The 24,443-nt window shown below is 41.1% G+C and overlaps 1 protein-coding gene across 2 annotated transcripts in view; it reads left to right on the forward strand.

Annotated features, from left to right (window-relative positions):
• The first annotated feature begins 7,059 nt into the window (after positions 1 to 7,059).
• The window catches only part of LOC121545533 (semaphorin-3F-like), a 50,250-nt gene continuing 32,866 nt past the window's right edge, over positions 7,060 to 24,443 (forward strand). For both annotated transcript variants that reach the window (XM_041856129.1, XM_041856130.1), the window contains exon 1: positions 7,060 to 7,511. The gene's annotated coding sequence lies outside the window, so the exon portion shown is untranslated. The remainder of the gene's footprint in view (positions 7,512 to 24,443) is intronic.

Below are 24,443 nucleotides of genomic sequence, written 5' to 3' on the forward strand. Positions count from 1 at the left end.
GTGATTGCCAACAAGGGTTTTGCCACCAAGTACTAAGTCATGTTTTGCAGAGGGGTCAAATACTTATTTCCCTCATTAAAATGCAAATCCATTTATAAAAATGTTGACATGCGTTTTTCAGGATTTTTTTTATTTATTCTGTCTCTCACTGTTCAAATAAACCTACCATTAAAATTATAGACTGATCATGTCTTTGTCAGTGGGCAAACGTACAAAATCAGCAGGGGATCAAATACTTTTTTCCCTCACTGTACCAATTATTTATGGTGATATGGCCATGTGAATCTTGTTGGCGGTAATGGTGGAAAACTTTTAGAGTATAAGTAATTCCACGTTTACATGGTACGAGGTAGACGGCAAACCGGATGTCATTGTTTTCAATGAGAACATGACGGTAAATGCCGTTGCGGCGGACGTTGACAGCCGTCAGTCACCACGGTAGACGGGACTTTCCACCAAAGTAAAAATATTACAACTTTTGCCGTCTGCCATGGCATTGTTTTCTACTGGATGTTAATTTGCACTGTTTGTTTACTGAAATCACCATAGCAACGCATACGGTCGTCACAGATAGAACAATGAGATTTAGTTATAAAAATCTTTGCTGTCGTGCTTTTGCCGTCACCATCTTTCTTGCTTTCTTGTCCCGTTATGCCGACTGGTATGACGGTTTTTGCGTCCTTCGTCTAAACGCAGCATAAGGGATAAATGTTGATGTTCTAAACACAAGCTCTCTAGCTACGTTTTCTCCTCGTTGGACCTGCATTTACAATGTATTCAATTTCAGTAAGTGTAGTTATTGGTTTAGCTTTCTGTAACTTTGTAGCATGTACAGTGTGAATGTGTAGGTGCGTATTGCGTCATGATTGCAAGGTGTCCCAATATATTTTCCAACTGTCCCAATATCTTTTCCAACTGTCCCGTTATCTGTTTTTTTTCTAGCCAATCAGAAATTAGTATTCAACAACGGTGTGGTACATTAGGTTATTAGATCTGCAGTGGCACTATAGCTAGACATCTTTATGTCCTAGTTTATTCGCTTTGTGTAAAAACTGAAAGGTCTCATTATAATAGTTTACCTGTCTCTCTGCTGGACATAATGCATTCCTATGGGATTTTACCTAAACAGAATATCATATTATATATTTATTTTTTATCTTTATTTAACTAGGCAAGTCAGTTAAGAACAAATTCTTATTTACAATGACGGCCTACACCAGCCAAACCCGGACGACGCTGGTCCAATTGTGCGCCGCCCTATGGGACTCCCAATCACGGCCGGTTGTGATACAGCCTGGAATCAAACCAGGAGGTCTGTAGTGACGCCTCAAGCACTCAAGCATTGAGCACTGAGATGCAGTGCCTTAGACCGCTGCGCCACTCGGGAGCCCAAGATGTTCGTTCGATATCATTGCAATCAGTAGACTTCAGGGAACACCCATATACATTGTTTTAGATGTAAACTATTGGAACTAGCCATGAAAACATGTACATAAAAAAGTAAGTTGGCACGTGTTTTTACCACTTTTCTACTCACATTTTTAAGGATACATATATATGGCATTTTGGGCCATTTCATTGTGTTTTCCAGACCCCCTCAAACATTTTAAGCCATCATTGGGCTGTATATACCGATTATTTATGGGGATATGGCAATGTGAATCGTGTCCAATACGGCCCCATGCAGCTGGTTGGCGGCTGTACTAAAGCCTTCAGAGTGAAGCAGCAAGCTACTGAGAAGCCACACACTTGTCACTAATGATCAGGACTGCCCTGATAGGCTCATTCACTTTAGTTTGTATTTAAATCCTGTCAAGCCATTCTTCAGTTTCTTTCCAGTTGTGTGCGTCCAAGTTAAGAGTATGTTTGTTTTCCATGTATATTTTTGTTAAGTCATAACATTAAGATATCATGTAATTTCCTTATTTTCCTTTTTTGAGATATATTGGTTTAAGAGATTCATCCTTATCACCTTTACCTTTTATGTTATGCAACCTGCTTACAATGTATCTCCTTTGTTGCAGAACCACACACAAATCCAACTTTACCATGTCAAACCACAAGTCCTTAATAAATATGTGAACTTTGGCACTGCTCTCTGACCGGAGCAGAGTACCCCTGGTTGACTGACAGGCTTCCCAGACTGTCTCCAATCTTTAAAATGTTCCTTAAGGTATCTAGTATTAGTGTACCAAGTTTGATACTTGTATCATACAATGGATTCAGAGTGTTTAATAGTCACCAGAACAATTATTTCACCCATCAGCTGGACTACTCCAAAAGGATCATGTTCAAATACTTTGATTTTGCAAGCTAACATTTAATTGGTGGGTATGTTTGTGTATACAATCATAAGTGTACCCTTTGGATAAGTTTACCCTTTGGATAATGTGGTTCTGTTATACTTCTGTCACAGCTCAGAAGCATACTGCATGACCTGGTGACTGCAGTTTTGACAGTTGTAGTCCTTTCCCAACTCTGTGTTTTGCTGTTGGGGATTATGGGTTCAAAGGTCATGCTTAATCCCCGACAGGTTATTCTGAATATCAAAGCCCTCCAAGCCAAACCCAGCCTAAGGGGGACACATTTATACCCAATCTTCAAACTAAACGCTTCAAGATTGTTCTGAGTTTTTTCCTGTTTTTCCAGGTAACTACAAACTATGAAGGGATTCATGTCTGATATGAATTCCTATAATGATTGCAAAATACATATTCAAAGGATTTAGTTCAGAGAAATTGTCTGTAGTTTCCCATGAGTGATTCCTCTGTGATGGTGCCGCTCCCACTATCTTTGAGAGAGAAGACGCTGTATCTGAACAGAGAACATGAACAGAGAGCTGGTTTCCATTTCACTGGATGGGGTTGTCCCACCGGAGGGCTTGACAAGCTCCTGATGCCGTCTGACAGCCCAGGACTTTCCACCACTTTGATGCCATGACATTTGAATGGAGCAGCCTGGGGGGAGACGGATGATAACTTGCATGAGTTCACCCATTTCTCTGTCTCCTGCTGGCGGGCTGTATAAAGTATAATTGCTCAGAGTATGATTAAAGTCCCTCAGCAAAGAGTGAACACATTAAACACACCCGTTGAACACACTTAGCAGTCAAAAGAGAGATGCAACACTCTTGTGACTTTGAAACATATCTCATAGAAAATAAAAATGAACTGTGCTGTGCTTGACAACAGTGAACACAGAGGGACAGTTTGTCCTACATTGAAGATGTATCTCTTGGGTGGATTTACATGTCCACCATTGGACCTGAGCTAGCACTGGAATTGTCCCATTTTGGCACTAAACATGCTTTTGTAAACAGCAATACTATTGCCTGTGATTTCACACAGCAGAACTACACATAGCCATACATCCACAGTCATTGACTCACAAATACATATGCACACAAATCCACAAAGACAGACAACCCCTCCCCCACCAACACACAACCACACACACGCATATTCTAGTAGAGAGCAGAATGGTGCGTAGCTGGGTAATTATCACCATCTCCTTGGATATGACAGAGTTATGCAAACCAGATGAATGGCTTGATCCAACCTTCCAACACCCCATACCCCCCCACACACACACACACACACACACACAGGGTGATATGTTGTTTACGTTCAAAGAAACCACACTGGCGTCTTTTGAGTTGGCTAAATAAAATCCATTGTGGTAAGATGAACAGCTACAGGTTAACTACCTTCATCCATGTCTAAATGTAATGCATGTTTTCTCCCAAAAAGGAACTTTTGAATTATGCCATGCATAACCAGATTTTCCAAATACATTTTTTAACTGTAGCTGCTTTGAAAACTTTTCCATCCCTGATAGACTATTGAGATGTCAGTAAACATGATATAAACCATTACAGTAATCCAGATTAATTTGGGCTTCTCTGTCTCATTACTTTTCAAGAGCTATCTTGGAGAATGATCTGTGCCAAATGAAAAGGGCATACATCATTAATGAGTTAAAGCATTACCAGAATCATACTTTTTTCTGCAGCTTCCTGCACTTACGTACTGTAAGGAGTGAAATATTTATTGTTTCATTGGACAGATATCCTAGACTCTCCATTCCATCTCTGCAGCCTGAGTACTATCATTAGTATGCTTTGGAGCTGCTGCAAACAGTAGGACTCTGTTATGGCGATTCTACTGCAAAAAATGTATTGTGTAGTATTTTGTTCTCGACAATTAAAGGGATCCTGTTGGGAGCACATTTATGAAAACAGCTTGGAGTCCCAGCCCAGTGGGGGCATGGCTAATTTATGCAGAACATTATAGTTAGAGCCAATTAGGATTTGTGTCACGCAAAACACAGCTTGTCTCTGTTGTTTTATTTCAGAAATGTTTTTGCATAATTAATGCTTGCTCAGAGGTTAGGTGGCTTCCAGGTAGGACACCTGTTTGTCACAAAATACTGTTTTTCTGGCCACATTGGACCATTAGCTAACACCTATGGATATGCATGTAGCTTTTCCGTGAGGTAGTGTTTACACCATATCCTAGGATTGAATGTGAATTTAGAATGCATGTTGGCATACTGAACATGAAAACATGTGTATCTCCTTTCACAACACTGATTATTCAAACTCAGAGAATGTAAGATCTGTGGAGGACAACAACAACAGTGTATGTTATGTCCACAATACATAGAACAAGAGATACTTGAGTGTTTTGGCCAAAGCACATAGAAGTTTGGTTCAAAAACAGGTGGTGATAATTTCGGTATGGAGGCAGCAAGTTATGATGGGGATGAGTTTGTGAGAGAACACACACGCACAGAAGTGGGATGTCAACTCTGTGTTTCCTATTTTACATCTCGTAAGGGATATTGTTCGTTTCCAGCTCAGGAAACTCTGTCACACAATCCCTGAATGTCAGCCAATGAATGACTTATATGATGACTTAGGAATTCTTAATTTTTTTTATCAATTAACAACATTATACAAATAATTTGCATTTGTTTCTTTGTAATATCTACAGTATGAGTTCCTTTATGCAGTTCTTTTTATAATATAATATTTAAAAGAACATCAGATTTGCCAGTTCTATGCATAATTATTCATTATGTGACATTTCCACAGCTTCTGTTTTTCACCCTAAGGACAACCAGGGCTAGACTGGTTTATAATTCATGATAATATATCATTTAAAAACACTCAATCTTAACAAAACCCAATAACCTGATATATCAGCCGCATGTAGCTTAGTAAAGGGGGAGAGTTTAGCTGTCATTAATGTTCAATTGAAGTAAAATTCTCTATCATTCTCTGTCATCCCAAAATGAATAAAGGCAGGTGGTAGCCACAAATAATACATTTCCTTTGGGCCAGTTGACATAAGGATCACACAAAGTCACAGCCCCATCATTAGTCATACTGTAGCTATTGTTCTATGAAACATCAGGATGATCTCCCCTAAGATGTGGCTATATTTCTATCCCTACACTTTCAGGGGTACACTGACTCAGAACAAAATGCATTAAGATTTTGATAGGTGAGTGTTTGCTGGAAAACGTTAAAACAAGTGTAAATAGTTAAGCCAGTACTACATAGTATGTGGTGTTCACTACCGATTTGGAACTGTATCCTGTAATGGATAAGACACTTCCTCAAAAAGGAAAGCTTAGTTCCCAATGGACATTACTTCCCAGAACTGTAGTGTGTGGAGCGGATATGGAAGGCTAGGCGTAGCCCAACCGTGCCTAGGTGGAACAAGAAATGACACCCTTGGTCACAATGATGATGAATCGTCTTTCCTTTTTGTCAAACACTTTTAGAAAAAAGGGTTCCAAAAGGGTTCTTTGGCTGTGGAATGGGTTTTACATGGAACCCAAAAGGGTTCTACTTGGAACCAAAAGGGTTCTACCTAGTACCAAGAAGGGTTCTACAAAGGGTTCACCTATGGGGACAGCCAAATAACCCTTTTAGGTTCTAGATAGCAATTTTTTTTTTTTGTCATTTAGCGGACACTCTTATCCAGAGCGACTTACAGTTAGTGAGTGCATTGATTTTTCATACTGGCCCCCTGTGGTAATCGAACCCACAACCCTGGCATTGCAAGTGCCATACTCTACCAACTGAGCTACAGGAGGCCTTTTCTTCTAAGAGTGTAGTAGATAAACACAGATGACATCAAAGGACCCCCCATTTGTCATTGCCTTTCAGTTACTCACTAAGCAATATTTTTCACTAAGATCTTGCTTCATAGTGTTTAAGGTTAGCTACAGTACAATTTTGCACAATGAGCAATGGAGACCGCTGATTTGTTTTGGGAGTACACAGGCAGGGGACGGATGGCTTTGCAGTGTGTGAATGCCCGTCTTATCCCCCCCCTCATGGTTGCCCTGTCTCTCCTCTCCCGTTTTATGGAGACTCCAGCGGAGCAGAGCGATACTGGTTGTATGCCACCAAGCTGGACTGCCATGCAGGAATCTCTGGAATTCCCAGACACTGGCTTTTTCCCAGTGCCCTAAAGTGCCCTAAAGTGTCAAATGAACAATGACAGCAGCAACATCTTTCTTGAATTGCACAGCATGAACTCAGGGGCCTCTCTCACTCCTCCCTTTCTCCCTCATTGTCAAATCCATCTAAAATCCTTAAGAAGGGACAACAGACTTGATGTAGACGAGAGACCCTGTGAATTAGTTAGGAGTGTTTGCTAAACGTACATTATTATTTTTTTACCGTAGGGAACTGGTAGGCTACCTATTTCAATTGTTTGTTAGGCCTATTAACATTACAATTATCATGTACATCATGTGGTCAATTTAAAAGTCTGCTTATTACTATAAGGCAGCAATTCACATTTAGAAATATCTGGATTAAGTTGTCTTTTCTGATTACCCCGCTTGTACAGATTTGATTTTAAAAAATTGTTCAATATAGCTCAGTTCTGAAATGCAAATAAAAACAGGACAGAAAGAGCATCTCACATCGGTCTTGCAAGAGGAAAAAAAGTGCCAGTTCTTCAGTTTCACTCTGACTGGCATTGAGGTAGTTAATTAACTGTGACACGGTTGGCTTGAGAGGTAGCAAGAATGGGACAAGCAGCTTTAACAGTAGAGCTCAGAGATCGGTGGAGGAAGAACAAGCACATATAGCCTAACACCTGCCAGACTATTTTACTATTTTAAGTTCTAATATTTCCTGGATTTGTCTATGCCTGGATTTGTCATTCCGGAGTTTTCAGAGGACGATGACTTAAATGAAAACGTGAGAGATTTCTAAAGCATCACGTAATTTCCATTGCATGTAATTTGAGGAAAAGTACTCTCTTTGCATGACGCAAACTTTTTGACAACTTGCGAAACCTTAACCAAGCAGTGGGTCTACGTGAAGCAGTATTACACGTTTACATTGCCTACAGTGATACACATTTTCTACTATTAGTTTGGAGGCAGATTTCAAACGTTATCATTTTCGGAAAGGCTAAACAACGCCACGGAATGTGACATCTACTGTCTATCGACGACGCCTACTGAGCATACCTGCATTGCAAGTGAGTTTGTTATTAATTTCTGTTTAGAGCACCTTTTGTCACGGATAAAGTCCCATTCTTGTCTTGAAAACTAGTCTAGTTACTTTTCTTTCAACCCCTTTGTAGTCCATATTGGCCTTTGACATCTTCAGTCGCAGTTAGAGCGAGCGAGTTGGAAAGAAACTAAAGAAAAGCACAGGCTACTCTATACTTATAAAGCTTTATAGGTATAACTCATCAAATCTTCATGCGTCAGAAATCATTTGTAAGTCATACTACAGAAATGTTGTTATAAAAAAGGTGTAAACCTACGTGTACTGCTTTGACAATTGTGGGAAAACCCTTACCATCCATATAGCATGTATTTGCTTACGAATGACTTATGAAGCATCAATAAAACCATTATAAATAGGTTATAAAGGCTTTACTAAGCTTTCAAAGATGGTGTTCAACGTTAGGTTTTGCCCCATCAGCCTCCCTCAACATGATCAAATTATGGCAAATGAAAACACATGCTCTGACGTTTCCTCAGTCCCCACATTTGCAAATATGCCTACTTTCCTGATGATGGGGCATTTATTAGGTTTTCTATCATATCATTTTAGCTTTACTGATCTGATTGATAATTCTGGTAGTAAACTAGGCTATGAATTCACTCCCCACATGGCACGCACACATCCACCTGAGTGATGAGTTCTTATTTTCGTTAAACAAACTCATGAGAAAACTTTTTGAGGACCAGAGATGAGGTTTCAAAATGCACATTATATGTTCCCCTCTTAGTGGGCCTATGTATAATTAATACTCTGCCTCCCTGGCAGAAGTGCTATGCATAATGCATTTTAAGTTAAAAGCACAACACTTTTTGTGACATAGGCTATCTGCCCATGCTCAAATAATGTCAGAACATATTATTATCCTCTTAGCTAGACTATTATTAGTATAGGGCCCGTCTGATAGTGTTGTTTATGTTGTGTTTAATCAAAGAGATAAATAGGGTCTTTGTTCAGTGTAGGCCTACTAGTTCTTCAAAAGTTGTGTGGTCCTGTAACCTGTGGTCATGCTGCAAATTGTCCCCTACCTACACACTATCCCCTATGACACTGGTAAGTCTACACCAGTACCTTATGAATAAATGACATGAAGCTGAAAAAAAACACTACATTGACACTGTAATTTCTGACAAGAAAAACAAGAAAATAATACATCTTAATGAATTTACAGCTAAAAAATCCTCTACACTTTATGGACTGCTCCTTCTATTTTAGTGTGTCAAACAGTGTTCTAGCTTTGTGCTAGGTGTGAGGGCCTCGACAAATACATGAGGGAAAAACATGAAAAAGCTCTCAGTGGTTTTCGCCCTTTACAGCCACGGTTGGACATCTATCATTTTAGTGAAGTCATGTAATGGTTTTGCATTTTAAATGTGTGGCAGAAAACGGGGAAAAATAAAGTAATGATAGCTTTAATTGCTCACACATGTGCAATCCATGGTTAAAATGCAGATTATGGCCCTGAAATGGACGTTTACCAACATTTATGTTGTAGCTACCGCTACAAACATACCATTAACAACACAGTAACCATATTAACTCTGTGAATTTTGTGTATTTCTACAGCAGTAAAATGGCACAATCTATTCATGTGGGAAGAAATACTCAAAGCTGTGCACTTTTATATTGCCATGGTTGTTTCACAAAAAGAAATTCCTCTCATATTCGACATCTGACAATGCAGCAAATGTTCATGTCTCGTTTTAGTAGTATAGTCAGACATTAGCTTCAAATGCAGCTCCTATGGATTCTGAATGTCTATGAGACCTCATTATGTAGTCTTGACAGGTGCTTTAACACTGCACATGTCTTAATGCTGGCAGTTGTTAGTTTTTGCCCCTATTTGTGGAATTAACTTGACATTTTTATCACACTATTGGTTCCAATTTGAATCATTGTGTAAATGAATAATTGTGAATATTCCATTCTATTTCTCAACATCCCGGGTACAAGTTGGATTCTGCGTTATTCTTGCATTTTCTTTGCCCTCAGAAAGTTGTAAACATGGTAAGGTTAGGTAAATGCTTGAGATTTAGCTATCGGGTTTGAAAGTTTGGAAACATGAAAGAAATCATACATTAGGTGTATTGGAATGTAGTATGAATTATGGAATTTAAGTTTGAAGTGAAAAGATTATGGGAGTGCAAAGGGGTATTAAATAAATCGAGTGTAGGATTATGAAATGGCTCTCTGCAGCTTTTAAAATGCATTATTTTCAGAGCCAGCATTATGTATGATCATAAATCTCTATTGTTAATATGCACTTCTATGAATGTTTTCCTCTTATCTGAACAGCAAACTTTTACTTTTCTTTAGCCTGTCTGTCTGTATAGTCTATACTCCAATCTCTCATGTTGAGCCTTGCTTGACTCAAAGCCATTCTGTTTCCTAAAACTTTATCTCCCCTTCTGTTTGAAATAGAAACAGGCTATGTGTAAGCTCTCATACTCCAGTGTAGGTTCATTTCATTTAGCAAAACCACCTATCCAACTTTGACTTATCGTTGAGTCCTGGCACAGTCGCATGGCAAAGGTTGGTTGAGACGTTGTGAGCGACAATTTTCATTGATACTATGTTTATGGGCAGCTCCTAAGTCATGTTTGTCCAACTCCTAAGGATGTGCAAAATATCTCTATTTTTATTTGACAGTTTTACCTTGAACTTTTATCTTAGTGTTTATCTTAGCTCTTCAAAAGAGATTGCCATAACATCTCCAAGAATCCCTGTGGATTAGATAGACAGGTGAGAGTGTAAGGAGAAAGAAAGAGAAAAGCAATCTGTCTGACATCTTGCAATAAATAGTAGTAATATATTTTAATTTACAGAGGCACCTGATGTATATTTTTGGCATTATGCTTTAAAATTAAACATTTCAGTTTAGGGGGAATCTCAGCATTCACAAGCTTTATTGCAGGGATAAAAAATTGGTAGGTTCAATATTAATCTCTACTTTGCAAACCTTGGCAAAACTTATTTTTTCATTTTTGTATGTAAATCACTTTGTGTTGCATGTAAGGAAGTTGTTATTATGGTTAGTAACACTTTACATAAAGCAGAGAGGTATAATGCTGTATTACTTGTTATAACCACGTATAAGCCTTTATAATGTCTTATTATAAGTAGGACCCTATAAAATCTGCGATGCGTAGAACGCGGACGGAATCACGGAATCCATTCATTAAAAAGGAATTCAACACTAATAAAAAATGTATTGAACTTATTAGTAGGCAATCAACTAAATGTATTGAAAATTAATTAATTAGCCCAAGTTTATCATAAGGCATGAACCGAATGCATCAGTGATTCATATTTCTTGCAACTTTCTGAAGAGGCAGCGATAATTCCCCGTCTGTGTATGTGCGGTGGTTGCGAGTCTACCACTTTGAGCAGCCGTTAGCGATGATGCTAATGAAAGTCTTCTGGTAGATGGAAAGGCTTTCTCAAAAACCTTCTCAATTAAATGTTAAGTACAAAGTAGCCTATGCTTACCTGGCAGAATGATATCATGATTATCCAGTGGGTATTTGTTTAGCAAACTCTACCATCACAGCTAAACAACAGCCTCTTGCTAGGTGCACACTGGAATTAAAGCGTAACTACACCCAAAAATCTAATTTCTAAAACATTTCCCAGACCTCAAAAGTGGTCTCCTGATGTGGTTTAAGCATTATTGTCGACTTAGAAAGTGTAATTTTGAGAGTGAAAACCTGAAAAAAAATTGGAAAACGGGAACCTGGAAAAACTCAACGGTGAAAAAAGAACTTGGGAAAAACAAAACGGAATCAAGCAAAAAAGAAAACAGATTTTATAAGGCCCTATACATGTATAAGGCTTATAATATGTTATGCCTCTCTATGTAGCAGATTTGCAACTAAGTACATTAATTGAAGGTAGACTCAACGATATGACATAGATACAGAAAGTAAACAGCATAGTGGGTCAATTTCCACAACAACTAAGAGCATTGAAGCGCGAGACTCAACTTCTTCGCTGTTTTGGTGCCCTGGCTACCACGCTGTGAACAGTGTGAAGCAAACCCGTGCACGCGCGCAGATACTGTGTGTGACTGTGTGAGAGCGAAGTCTTGCATCTCTCGCATCTCAATATCTGAGGTGCTGCTTGTGGCAACATCATTTAGCTGAGTCTACCTTTAAATGTTCTATCTTGACATTTGATGTCGGATAATAACTGGAAGTGATCCACAGTGCATCAGAAGCCAACCACAAAGCTGGTGTCATGTAGATATATGTTCAGATAAGGACCTGGATATGGTTCATCATCACTTTCTCTGACACTCTCCCTGCCTTACATTTGTCATCAAGGATTTGGTACATTCAAGTGGTTGCCAGGCTCCAACTCACCACAAATACAACCGGTCTCTTGAGACGGTTGTCATGACAGCGTCAGTGAGTTTTGCTGGGGTCAAATGAGGGCCAGCCTGGGCCATAGAGGTCAAGAGGAGGGGGAAGTGGGGAAGAGAGTGATTATTGGGGATACCAGTAAATGTGGCAGATGTATGATGTATGATGCAGGAAGATAATTGCAGAAGCTGGCATGTTCTTTGCATTACTCCAGACAGCACTCTTTTTGTACCCTTGAATTCTACCTCACAACATCAAAGACAAAGTAGGTCTCTTTTTATTTTTATTTTTATTTAATCTTTATTTAACCAGGTAAGCCAGTTGAGAACAAGTTCTCATTTACAACTGCGACCTGGCCAAGATAAAGCAAAGCAGTGCGATAAAAACAACAACACAGAGTTACAGTGGGGAAAAAAAGTCTTTAGTCAGCCACCAATTGTGCAAGTTCTCCCACTTAAAAAGATGAGAGAGGCCTGTAATTTTCATCATAGGTACACGTCAACTATGACAGACAAAATGAGATTTTTTTTCCAGAAAATCACATTGTAGGATTTTTTATGAATGTATTTGCAAATTATGGTGGAAAATAAGTATTTGGTCAAAAACAAAAAGTTTCTCAATTCTTTGTTATATACCCTTTGTTGGCAATGACACAGGTCAAACGTTTTCTGTAGGTCTTCACAAGGTTTTCACACACTGTTGCTGGTATTTTGGCCCATTCCTCCATGCAGATCTCCTCTAGAGCAGTGATGTTTTGGGGCTGTCGCTGGGCAACATGGACTTTCAACTCGCTCCAAAGATTTTCTATGGGGTTGAGATCTGGAGACTGGCTAGGCCACTCCAGGACCTTGAAATGCTTCTTACGAAGCCACTCCTTCGTTGCCCGGGCGGTGTGTTTGGGATCATTGTCATGCTGAAAGACCCAGCCACGTTTCATCTTCAATGCCCTTGCTGATGGAAGGAGGTTTTCACTCAAAATCTCACAATACATGGCCCCATTCATTCTTTCCTTTACACAGATCAGTCGTCCTGGTCCCTTTGCAGAAAAACAGCCCCAAAGCATGATGTTACCACCCCCATGCTTCACAGTAGGTATGGTGTTCTTTGGATGCAACTCAGCATTCTTTGTCCTCCAAACACGACGAGTTGAGTTTTTACCAAAAAGTTCTATTTTGGTTTCATCTGACCATATGACATTCTCCCAATCCTCTTCTGGATCATCCAAATGCACTCTAGCAAACTTCAGACGGGCCTGGACATGTACTGGCTTAAGCAGGGGGACACGTCTGGCACTGCAGGATTTGAGTCCCTGGCGGCGTAGTGTGTTACTGATGGTAGGCTTTGTTACTTTGGTCCCAGCTCTCTGCAGGTCATTCACTAGGTCCCCCCGTGTGGTTCTGGGATTTTTGCTCACCGTTCTTGTGATCATTTTGACCCCACAGGGTGAGATCTTGCGTGGAGCCCCAGATCGATGGAGATTATCTGTGGTCTTGTATGTCTTCCATTTCCTAATAATTGCTCCCACAGATGATTTCTTCAAACCAAGCTGCTTACCTATTGCAGATTCAGTCTTCCCAGCCTGGTGCAGGTCTACAATTTAGTTTCTGGTGTCCTTTGACAGCTCTTTGGTTTTGGCCATAGTGGAGTTTGGAGTGTGACTGTTTGAGGTTGTGGACAGGTGTTTTTTATACTGATAACAAGTTCAAACAGGTGCCATTAATACAGGTAACGAGTGGAGGACAGAGGAGCCTCTTAAAGAAGAAGTTACAGGTCTGTGAGAGCCAGAAATCTTGCTTGTTTGTAGGTGACCAAATACTTATTTTCCACCATAATTTGCAAATAAATTCATAAAAAATCCTACAATGTGATTTTCTGGAGAAAAAAAATCTCAATTTGTCTGTCAAAGTTGACGTGTACCTATGATGAAAATTAAAGGCCTCTCTCGTCTTCTTAAGTGGGAGAACTTGCACAATTGGTGGCTGACTAAATACTTTTTCCCCCCACTGTACAAATGGGGTAAAACAAAACATTCAGTGGTGAGGAAGGGGCAGAGTTCTCTTTTATTATCAATGTCAGCCCACTGACAGTGAGAGATAGTATCAGACTGATTATATACTATTTATACTATATAAATATTGTATACTGCCAGCCACAAAGCACTTGTGCCTGTCACCAAGACTTCAAAAGCAGAAGCACCTGACTTGACTTTAGAATGTTATCCCCCTCCCTCTCCCCTCCCTTACCATCCTTCCTAAATCTGGTGCCGCTTTTACAGGGAAAGGCACAATACAGGGGGCGTCAATGACAGCAGGCAAGGGGAGCTAATCCATGCAGCTGTCAGCCAGCAGGCTATTAAGCCTCCATTCTGAAGATTCTTGGCACCCTGCCAGAGGTAGAGACAGTCTTTTTCAGACAGGCATGGAGTATAGGCATGGAGGGCCTGGTGCTAGGCCTCTGTATCCACTGTACTCAAACTGAAGTAAATTCTGGGAACCCAATGCACCATTCTTCAATCATCCTACTGAGTGAAGATGTAGCCAGCGACTGTGTAAATCTAGAGAGCCATTCATCATGTCTGGTGTCTCTGTGCCTCACTTTGATTGGCTCACTTGTTCACTGGTCTCTTGGCCCATAGACTCAAGCTCTTGTGGACTTGGATACTATGTACTGTTGTTTTAGAGTTCAGTGTTACATTTTCTATGTTCTGATTTTAATAAAGAATGTTCTACTGAACATAGAATTCTGGATGTGCAGTGCAGCCTTGACTGTACTTGACTGTAATGTGTGTGAAATCTATATATAATCATGGCAACCTTTCTGAAGGCCTGTTAAGCCAGGATTTGGGTCTGGCAAAAACAAACATGCATGTAGAAAATAAAACAAATACAATTATGTTCTGTCATAAGCCAATCCAATGCTGGAAAACAGCTGTAGGGTATAAATAATAGGGCAAGATGTTGAAGTAATTGCAAAGGAATCCAGTGTTTATTGTGTAAATGAAAAGAGCAAGCCCATTTGAAACAGGTGTTGGAATGTGACAGGAGGGTGCACATAGATCTCCTTCTCTTTTTTTGCAAAATAGCTCTCTAATGCTCCCTCGCTCATTTTGGACCATTACAGCACACATGACCTCCACTTTGAGGGATTGAGTTCTGGGGGGCTGGATTACCAACAGAGACAGGAAAGGGAGGCTCGATGGACTGCATAAATGTGGGGTGACGCAAAAGCTCCCCTTTTGCGCTATCACATAAGGGGGAGGGCAGGGGGCATCCCTGTGTTGTCACCTAGGCCCTCACCATCCTTCTAGATTCAGGGAAACAGCAATGTTTGCCAACATTGTTTGAGACTATCTTTGGAGCTCTTTCGATTTTTTGTTGACCCAAACAAAAGCAGATGCAAATGTATCTTCTAAATGTCTTTTCTGTTGTTGCTGCCAGTAGTCTGTAGCCAGACACCGTAATCTTGTGGATATAACTTTGTCAGAGAGGGGGCTTGGGAAAGTGGAACAAGTACAGTGGCAAGAAAAAGTATGTGAACCCTTTTTAATTACATGGATTTCTGCATAAATTGGTCACAACAATAGACAAACACGGTCTGCTTAAACTAATAACACACAAACAATTATACGTTTTCATGTCTTTATTGAACACACCATGTAAACATTCACAGTGCAGGGTGGAAAAAGTATGTGAACCCTTGGATTTAATAACTGGTTGACCCTCCTTAGGCAGCGATAACCTCAACCAAACGTTTTCTGTAGTTGCGGATCAGACCTGCACAACGGTCCGGAGGAATTTTGGACCATTCCTCTTTACAGAACTGTTTCAGTTCAGCAATATTCTTGGGATGTCTGGTGTGAACCGCTCTCTTGAGGTCATGCCACAGCATCTTAATCGGGTTGAGGTTAGGACTCTGACTGGGCCACTCCAGAAGGTGTATTTTCAACAGCCATTCTGTTGTTGATTTACTTCTGTGTTTTGGGTTGTTGTCCTGTTGCGTCACCTAACTTCTGTTGAGCTTCAATTGGCGGACAAATAGCCTTACATTCTCCTGCAAAATGTCTTGATAAACTTGGGAATTCATTTTCCCGTCGATGATAGCAAGCTGTCCAGGCCCTGAGGCAACAAAGCAGCCCCAAACCATGATGCTACAGCCACCATACTTTACAGTTGGGATGAGGTTTTGATATTGGTGTGCTGTGCCTTTTTTTCTCCACACATAGTGTTGTGTGTTCCTTCCAAACAACTGAACTTTAGTTTAATCTGTCCACAGAATATTTTGCCAGTAGTTCTGTGGAACATCCAGGTGCTCTTTTGCGAACTTCAGACGTGCAGCAATGTTTTTTTGGGACAGCAGTGGCTTCTTCCGTGGTGTCCTCCCATGAAAACCATTCTTGTTTAGTGTTTTGTCAACAGAGATGTCAAATCAAATCACATTTTATTTGTCACATACACGTGTTTAGCAGATGTTATTGCGGGTGTAGCGAAATGCTTGTGCTTCTAGATACGACAGTGCAGTAATATCTAACAAGTAATATCTAACAATTTCACAACATATACCCAATACACACAAATCTAAGTAAGGAATGGAATGTAAGAATATATACATACAGTGGGGAAAAAAAGTATTTAGTCAGCCACCAATTGTGCATGTTCTCCCACTTAAAAAGATGAGAGAGGCCTGTAATTTTCATCATAGGTACACGTCAACTATGACAGACAAAATGAGAAAAAACATTCCAGAAAATCACATTGTAGGATTTATAATGAATTTATTAGCAAATTATGGTGGAAATTAAGTATTTGGTCAATAACAAAAGTTTCTAAATACTTTGTTATATACCCTTTGTTGGCAATGACACAGGTCAAACGTTTTCTGTAAGTCTTCATAAGGTTTTCACACACTGTTGCTGGTATTTTGGCCCATTCCTCCATGCAGATCTCCTCTAGAGCAGTGATGTTTTGGGGCTATCGCTGGGCAACACAGACTTTCAACTCCCTCCAAAGATTTTCTATGGGGGTTGAGATCTGGAGACTGGCTAAGCCACTCCAGGACCTTGAAATGCTTCTTACGAAGCCACTCCTTCGTCTCGGGCGGTGTGTTTGGGATCATTGTCATGCTGAAAGACCCAGCCACATTTCATCTTCAATGCCCTTGCTGATGGAAGGAGGTTTTCACTCAAAATCTCACGATACATGGCCCCATTCATTCTTTCCTTTACACGGATCAGTCGTCCTGGTCCCTTTGCAGAAAAAACAGCCCCAAAGCATGATGTTTCCACCCCCATGCTTCACAGTAGGTATGGTGTTCTTTGGATGCAACTCAGCATTATTTTCCTCCAAACACGATAGTTGAGTTTTTACCAAAAAGTTCTATTTTGGTTTCATCTGACCAATGACATTCTCCCAATCCTCTTCTGGATCATCAAAATGCACTCTAGCAAACTTCAGATGGGCCTGGACATGTACTGGCTTAAGCAGGGGGACACGTCTTGTACTGCAGGATTTGAGTCCCTGGCGGCGTAGTGTGTTACTGATGGTAGGCTTTGTTACTTTGGTCCCAGCTCTCTGCAGGTCATTCACTTGGTCCCCCCGTGTGGTTCTGGGATTTTTGCTCACCGTTCTTGTGATCATTTTTACCCCGCGGGATGAGATCTTGCGTGGAGCCCCAGATCGAGGGAGATTATCAGTGGTCTTGTATGTCTTCCATTTCCTAATAATTGCTCCCACAGTTGATTTCTCCAAACCCAGCCGCTTACCTATTGCAGATTCAGTCTTCCCAGCCTGGTGCAGGTCTACAATTTTGTTTCTGGTGTCCTTTGACAGCTCTTTGGTCTTGGCCATAGTGGAGTTTGGAGTGTGACTGTTTGAGGTTGTGGACAGGTGTCTTTTATACTGATAACAAGTTCAAACAGGTGCCATTAATACAGGTAACGAGTGGAGGACAGAGGAGCCTCTTAAAGAAGAAGTTGCAGGTCTGTGAGAGCCAGAAATCTTGCTTGTTTGTAGGTGACCAAATACTTATTTTCCACCATAATTTGCAAATAAATTCATAAAAAATCCTACAATGTGATTTTCTGGATTTTTTTTCCTCAATTTGTCTGTCATAGTTGACGTGTACCTATGATGAAAATTACAGGCCTCTCTCATCTTTTTAAGTGGGAGAACTTGCACAATTGGTGGCTGACTAAATACTTTTTTTCCCCACTGTATATGGACAAGCAATGACAGAGCGGCATGGACTAAGATACAGTAGAATATTATAGAATACAGTATATACATATGAGATGAGTAATGCAAGATATGTAAACATTATTAAAGATGTTAGCATGTTCCAGAGATTTCTGTAAGTCTTTAGCTGACACTCTAGGATTGTTCTTAACCTCATTGAGCATTCTGTGCTGTCCTCTTGCAGTCATCTTTGCAGGATGGCCACACCTAGGGAGAGTAGCAACAGTGCTGAACTTTCTCCATTTATAGACTATTTGTCTTACCGTGGACTGATGAACATCAAGACTTTAAGAGATACTTTTATAACCCTTTCCAGCTTAATGCAAGTCAACAATTCTTAATCTTAGGTCTTTTGTTCGAGGCATGGTTCACATCAGGCAATGCATCTTGTGAATAGCAAACTCAAATTTTGTGAGTGTTTTTTATAGGGCAGGACAGCTCTAACCAACATCTCCAATCTCGTCTCATTGATTGGACTCGTCTCATTGATTTGGAGAAGTCATTAGCCTAGGGGTTCACATAATTTTTCCAACCTACACTGTGAATGTTTAAATGATGTATTCAATGTAGACAAGAAAAATACAATAATTTGTGTGTTATTAGTTTAAGCACACTGTGTTTGTCTATTGTTGTGACTTAGATGAAGATCAGATCACATTTTATGACCAATTTATGCAGAAATCCAGGTAAATACAAAGGGTTCGCATACTTTTTCTTGCCACTGTATATGCTAGCTAACACATATAGCTCTGGTTACACCTGAATGACAGGTGACATTTCAAGGACTATGACTTAGCTAGCTAGCTAGTATGTTCAGTCATCTTTTTTCTAATGTAGTATTTCTGAAACACTTCCATTGTGTTGACACCAGCAGCTACCAAGCTTTTAGTTGTAGTTGAAAATATAGGCAACTCATTCCTTAAATTCACTGAGTTTGCCAAGTGTGACACTTTCCTGGTGAAATAGCCTAGAAATTGAGGCTATGCTGGCAGTAACACTTTGAAGGAAACTGGATCCATTCAAATGTTTGTAGTTATTTATTCCCGAAAAGTAACAAATTAGTTTCAAATTGAAGTTCAGTCAGTCCGTCTCTCACCCACTACTTGTCCTGAGTCTTGTGCTTGCTGACAGGCCTATTGTGGAGCTACAGGAGACATGGTCATGGAAGTGTAGTACTTCAAAGAGGAGCAGATAAGACAACGGGGGCTTAACAGCCTTTGAAGGGAGGTGCTGAATCCGATATTTAGGCGCGCAGGAGCTTAACGGTCAACTCCAAAGTTCACCACTTGGCCTGGATTACACATTGGAACCTAGACCAGTGTGGAGGGAGCCTGGTTACAGCTGCTACTGGAGAGGAGCCACAACACACCCACTGTAGGACCGTCCAGACAGACCATAGGATAGAAGCACTTTCCTCTCCTCAAACACACAATTGGGTTCTTGAACACTGGGCACTTGATTTAGCAATGAAGTCATAACACATGGAGCCAAAAGTGACAAAAGAGACATTAGATTAACAGGAGACACTCCCTACAACAAGATAAGCTATGTATGCTTTGGATGCATGGTGTCATGTTTCACCTAACAGACTGTTCTCGTGACGCGTCAGAAATAGTGATCATGATTGATTAAAAGTCTCAGGACTACGGCACAGGTGCATCCGCAAGTGGAGTGGAGGCATTGACAATATTTCTGCTGTGAGTCGGAGGCCCTCTGACTGGCCAAGCATTTGTCCCCTGAGCGAGGATGAGACATGCTGTACCCTCCACAGAATTAAATAGGTGTTGACACGTGCTGATACTAAAACAGACCAAGAGAGAACAGGCAGGGAGGCACAGGTCAGTCACTCCACACAGTAATGTTGTACGGATCCTGATAGGTGATAGAGCATTGTATTAGAAAAAGTTTCACAGTATTTGTTTGACTTTCATTATCCTATGATCCATATGGCATGTGCTGTTGCCATTCCAGAGATAGAGAGAGAACGAGACAGACAGAAAGACATGAGAGAGAAACCCACCTGGTGTTGGGGAGATGGCGCTAACAGCAAGGGTTGGGCTTAGGTAAATAATTATTAGGTTTTCGGCAGACGATGTGGAAACATGACCCCCATTGACCCGTCCCTCCTGGGGCCGCCCTCCAAGCCTGTCGCAGCTTTATTTCCAAGAGGCCGTGCTAATGAGCTCTCACGTTGACAGCCCTGTCCCCAGTCAGCGCGTGTGGAGAGGTGCTGCATGGGGACGACCACTCGGACCAACATCAGGGACTAATTGTTGGCCAAGCTAGTGGGTACCGTCATAGAGATAGAACACTAGTTTTGTATGGCTAGTTTTATCTCTATGGTCCCTGTACTGTTGGAGATGCAGTATGCATGGTGATATACACAAGCCTCTCGTGGGTACCTCTTTCCATTTCCCCTGTGACCATGTGCCCTAGAAAAGCATATGCAATCTGTCACTTCAACCAACTCCTAATCTGTACTTCAAATCTGCAGGAAGGATTCAAACAGCCTTATGACCCACTAATTTTATGCCTTTATGTTTTACCGTCCATATGCACAGCTTTCCTGCCAGGAATGTGCCTCTAGGAAAAAGTAACCTCCATAAACCTATCTGTTATACGAAACAGATAAAACCAAGAGCAGGAGGATTACTATGAATGTTGGCTTTTGGAAATGTATCACCATCCTTTATGGAGAATAAACCCTCAAAGTCCTGGGTAAACTTCTGCCCTCTTTAGTCTTCGTTTCACCTATGGTGGACTTCTGCGATGTTTGTATACTTTGTGCATTCTGGGTCAAATTACAGTTTGTATATTTAGTGCATTCTGTGTCAAATTACAGTTTGTATACTTAGTGCATTCTGGGTCAAATACAGTTGCCCAGACGTAGAATGATGAGAGTGTGCACAATCAGGGAGCTGGCTGCAAATTATAAACTCAAGTGCAGTACTCTATTAGCTGTGGTAATACCAAAGTGAAGGCCATTGTTTAAAAAGAAAATGCTTAATACAAATATAAATACATTTGATATGACTGATTCAATACATTCATGCCTCAAGGAAAGTAATGTATGTTGGGGAATTCCTGTGCCGTTACAACATCCATTTACTGTGTAACTGTTAGTGATTAACGTAATCATAATACAGTATGCTAAGATCGAGGATTAGCCATCAAGTATAGCCTGTCTCTGTTTTTTTATGGGACAATAATGGTGTGAAAAGTTGTATCAGCTGTCGCAGGTTTTCAGGCCCCAACATGTTTTCTCTAGGGTGCAGCATGCAGCTCTTTCTGCACTACTTTCATGACTGATTGCAGCGTGAGATGTGGGCAGACAGTAGTGTGTGAACTAGATGTTGACATGTTTTCAGGAGCCATGGCCACCCTTCTATCGGCTTAAACCTATGACAGGTTGGATTACGGGATCCAGGATTTTGTTGCAACGCCAACATTGGGGGTTCACTTAATCAACTAACGTTGAAGAAACATTTTTTTAATTTTTTTATTTATGAGACAAATCTTTTTTGACCGAAATGGAGTCTCAGACAAAATAAACATGTAAAACTTTGCTTGAAAACTCTGTACTAGCTTGTTTAATTCCATTCATCTTTACATTGAGTTCCGTTTGAGGGATCCTTTGATGCTTTCCTTTGTTTGTCCTGTTCTGTGGATCTGTGCATTCCTTATCGCAATTGTGGTTTGCATTGATAGGACCACCCCTATCTAGACTTCTAATGTGAACTGTTAGTCATTTGGAACTAACTCCAGAATACGGCTGTGAACCCCACATTATTTCCATGGACTTTTCACCACAGGTCATTGCATTGCCTATGAAGCAACCACGTCTGACCACACAGGAGCATCCGTGACATCATAAGCACAGCTTGTGCTCAATTGTCCATTATGATGTTCCCTGTGTCTAGAAATGACCTGTTGAAAAGTGGTCAGATGTGAAAATGTTTCACCCATCTCCATGACATACTCCTTCTGCTATCCAGTCACTTGAAAGACTGAATGCCTCATGGAAACTACATTTATATTTGAGGAGTATTTCAGTACACTACAACCCAAAACTGAGGTTTAGCTAGCTTCTCATTGTTTGTCTTCAAGCTTACACTTGGCAGTGGAACTGAGTGGAAAGGAACTTGGATGTAATTGATGACTTTTTGTTGTTTATCTACTGTGGACACAGGTCCAAATTCATGACTCAAATGTGAAAATCCTGCCTTTTTCGTGTGATTTGTTTTCCTCTCCAACATGTTTTGTGTCCATTTCCCTCTCTCACCCTGTTCTCTTGATTTCTCTCTTTCTCTCCCCCTCTCTCTGTCTCTTTTTTGATTTCCTCCTCCCATCCCTCCTGTTATGTGGCTTGGATACGCTTGCACTGTCTGACACATCTCATTATATCTATGCACTAGTCCTCAGGTCGAATAGATCAGTTGTAAAACATGCAGAACCAGATCAAAGGTGTGGAATTTCGAAATAGCTAATTGCAAATTATAAGAACTGATGTTTCATGAATATGGTTGAACCAGGTTGGACTTTAGAGCGAGTAAACCCACTCTAGTACTTAGTACCCTGCTCTTCTTTTCCTCTGTGGTTTTAGTATTAACCATATTTTTTGGCATTCTTCGTAAAGAGTAGTTTTTTCCTACCCTGTGACCATGTATCTGACCATCCAGATCCCCTCTCATCTTCAGCAGTTCAACCTATTTGATAGTATGGTCTGTTTGCATTGGAGAGGCCCATGCTTCTGTCTCCACTCTCCAATGTGCAGGTGGAACTTCCTCTTTTAGATCAAGGCTCTCTCTGGGATGATAATAACACGCTCTCAGTCACCTGTGGCTTGTGATTAGAGGCTACCATGCTATATGCAGACTCAGACTCCTCCACAACACCCTGTCATGCGAGCTCATAGGGATGATTTATGTAATGCTTGGCTGACGTTTCAAAAAAGCCACAATTCTTAGAATATATATACACAAAAAAATGTTTTACTTGAGAGAAAGATTGACTACACATTGATGTTATTTGTAGGAATAATACAAATGTAAGAAATATAAAAGGTAGGACAAAGGGGTTGTCACGTCTACTCCTGCTCCTCCCCTCCGCCGTGCGACGTCGCTTGAGTACTAACCACCTGTCCTGGGATTCATCATTACGCACACCTGGGATTCATCATTACGCGCACCTGCAGATCATTATGATTCACACCTGGACTCCATTACCTTCCTCATTACCTCCCCTTTATATGTCCCTCCCTTACGTTTAGTCCTCAGTCGGTATTGTTCCTGTGTTTATGCTACATCGCCGCTGTTACGCTGTCTCGTTTCATGTTTGTTGTTTTATTAAACGTTTCACCTGCACCTGCTTCTCGTCTCACAGCGTCATTGTTACAGAATACCGACTCAAACCATGGAAGCAGCAGGAAATTTGAATATCTCTCAGACGGTCGATGAACAGGGTTATCTTCTACGCCAACACCATGACCAGCTGGCACAACTGGGATCGGTTATGGAGGAGGTTCTTCGCAGTGTGCAATGTCTCGAACACACCCAGGAGACGTTGTCTTCATCCAGCGGAGGATACTCTACAACCAGTTGACCCAACGAGCCAGCACATCAGCCCATTCAGCAACCCGCTCAGGTCAGCGATGCCCATTTATCCCTCCCGGATAAATATGACGGTACACCATCAAAATGCCGTGGCTTCCTACTTCAGTGCTCTCTCTATTTTACGCATCAGAGGGGAGCTCCCACCACCGAGAGGTCCAAGGTTGCCACAGTGTTTTTCTGCTGACTGGGCGGGCGTTGGAGTGGGGTATGGCCGTCTGGGAGAGCGGAGAGTAGGAGCTTGATTCTTATGAGGGGTTCATGGCTCTGTTTGTTTAAATTTATTTTTTATCATCCCCCAGAGGGCAGAGAGGGAGGGGAGCGGCTACTGCAATTACGGCAGGGTAACCAGACGGCTGCTGAGTATACGCTCACCTTTCGGACAGTAGCAGCATCCAGTGGATGGATTAGCCGGCGCTTCGTACGCTATTTAGAAGAGGTTTGTGTGAAGAGGTCCAGATGGAACTGGCCTGTCGAGGCGACAACCTCTCCTTGGACGCACTCATTGCGATGGCCATCCGTCAGGATAACCTACTTCGGGAGCGCCGGTACTCTCATTGCTTCTCTCCTTCCCTCAGTGAACACTCGGAATCAGAGTCTGAACCCATAGAGGTAGGGTCACTTGTCTCCCCGCGGCACAGCTGGGGCTCTGTCTGTACTGTGGAGAGGGAGGGCACAAGCTCCAGAGGTGTCCGGCATG

The sequence above is a fragment of the Coregonus clupeaformis genome, chromosome 30, assembly GCF_020615455.1.
Source record: "Coregonus clupeaformis isolate EN_2021a chromosome 30, ASM2061545v1, whole genome shotgun sequence".
NCBI classification, from domain to species: domain Eukaryota; kingdom Metazoa; phylum Chordata; class Actinopteri; order Salmoniformes; family Salmonidae; genus Coregonus; species Coregonus clupeaformis.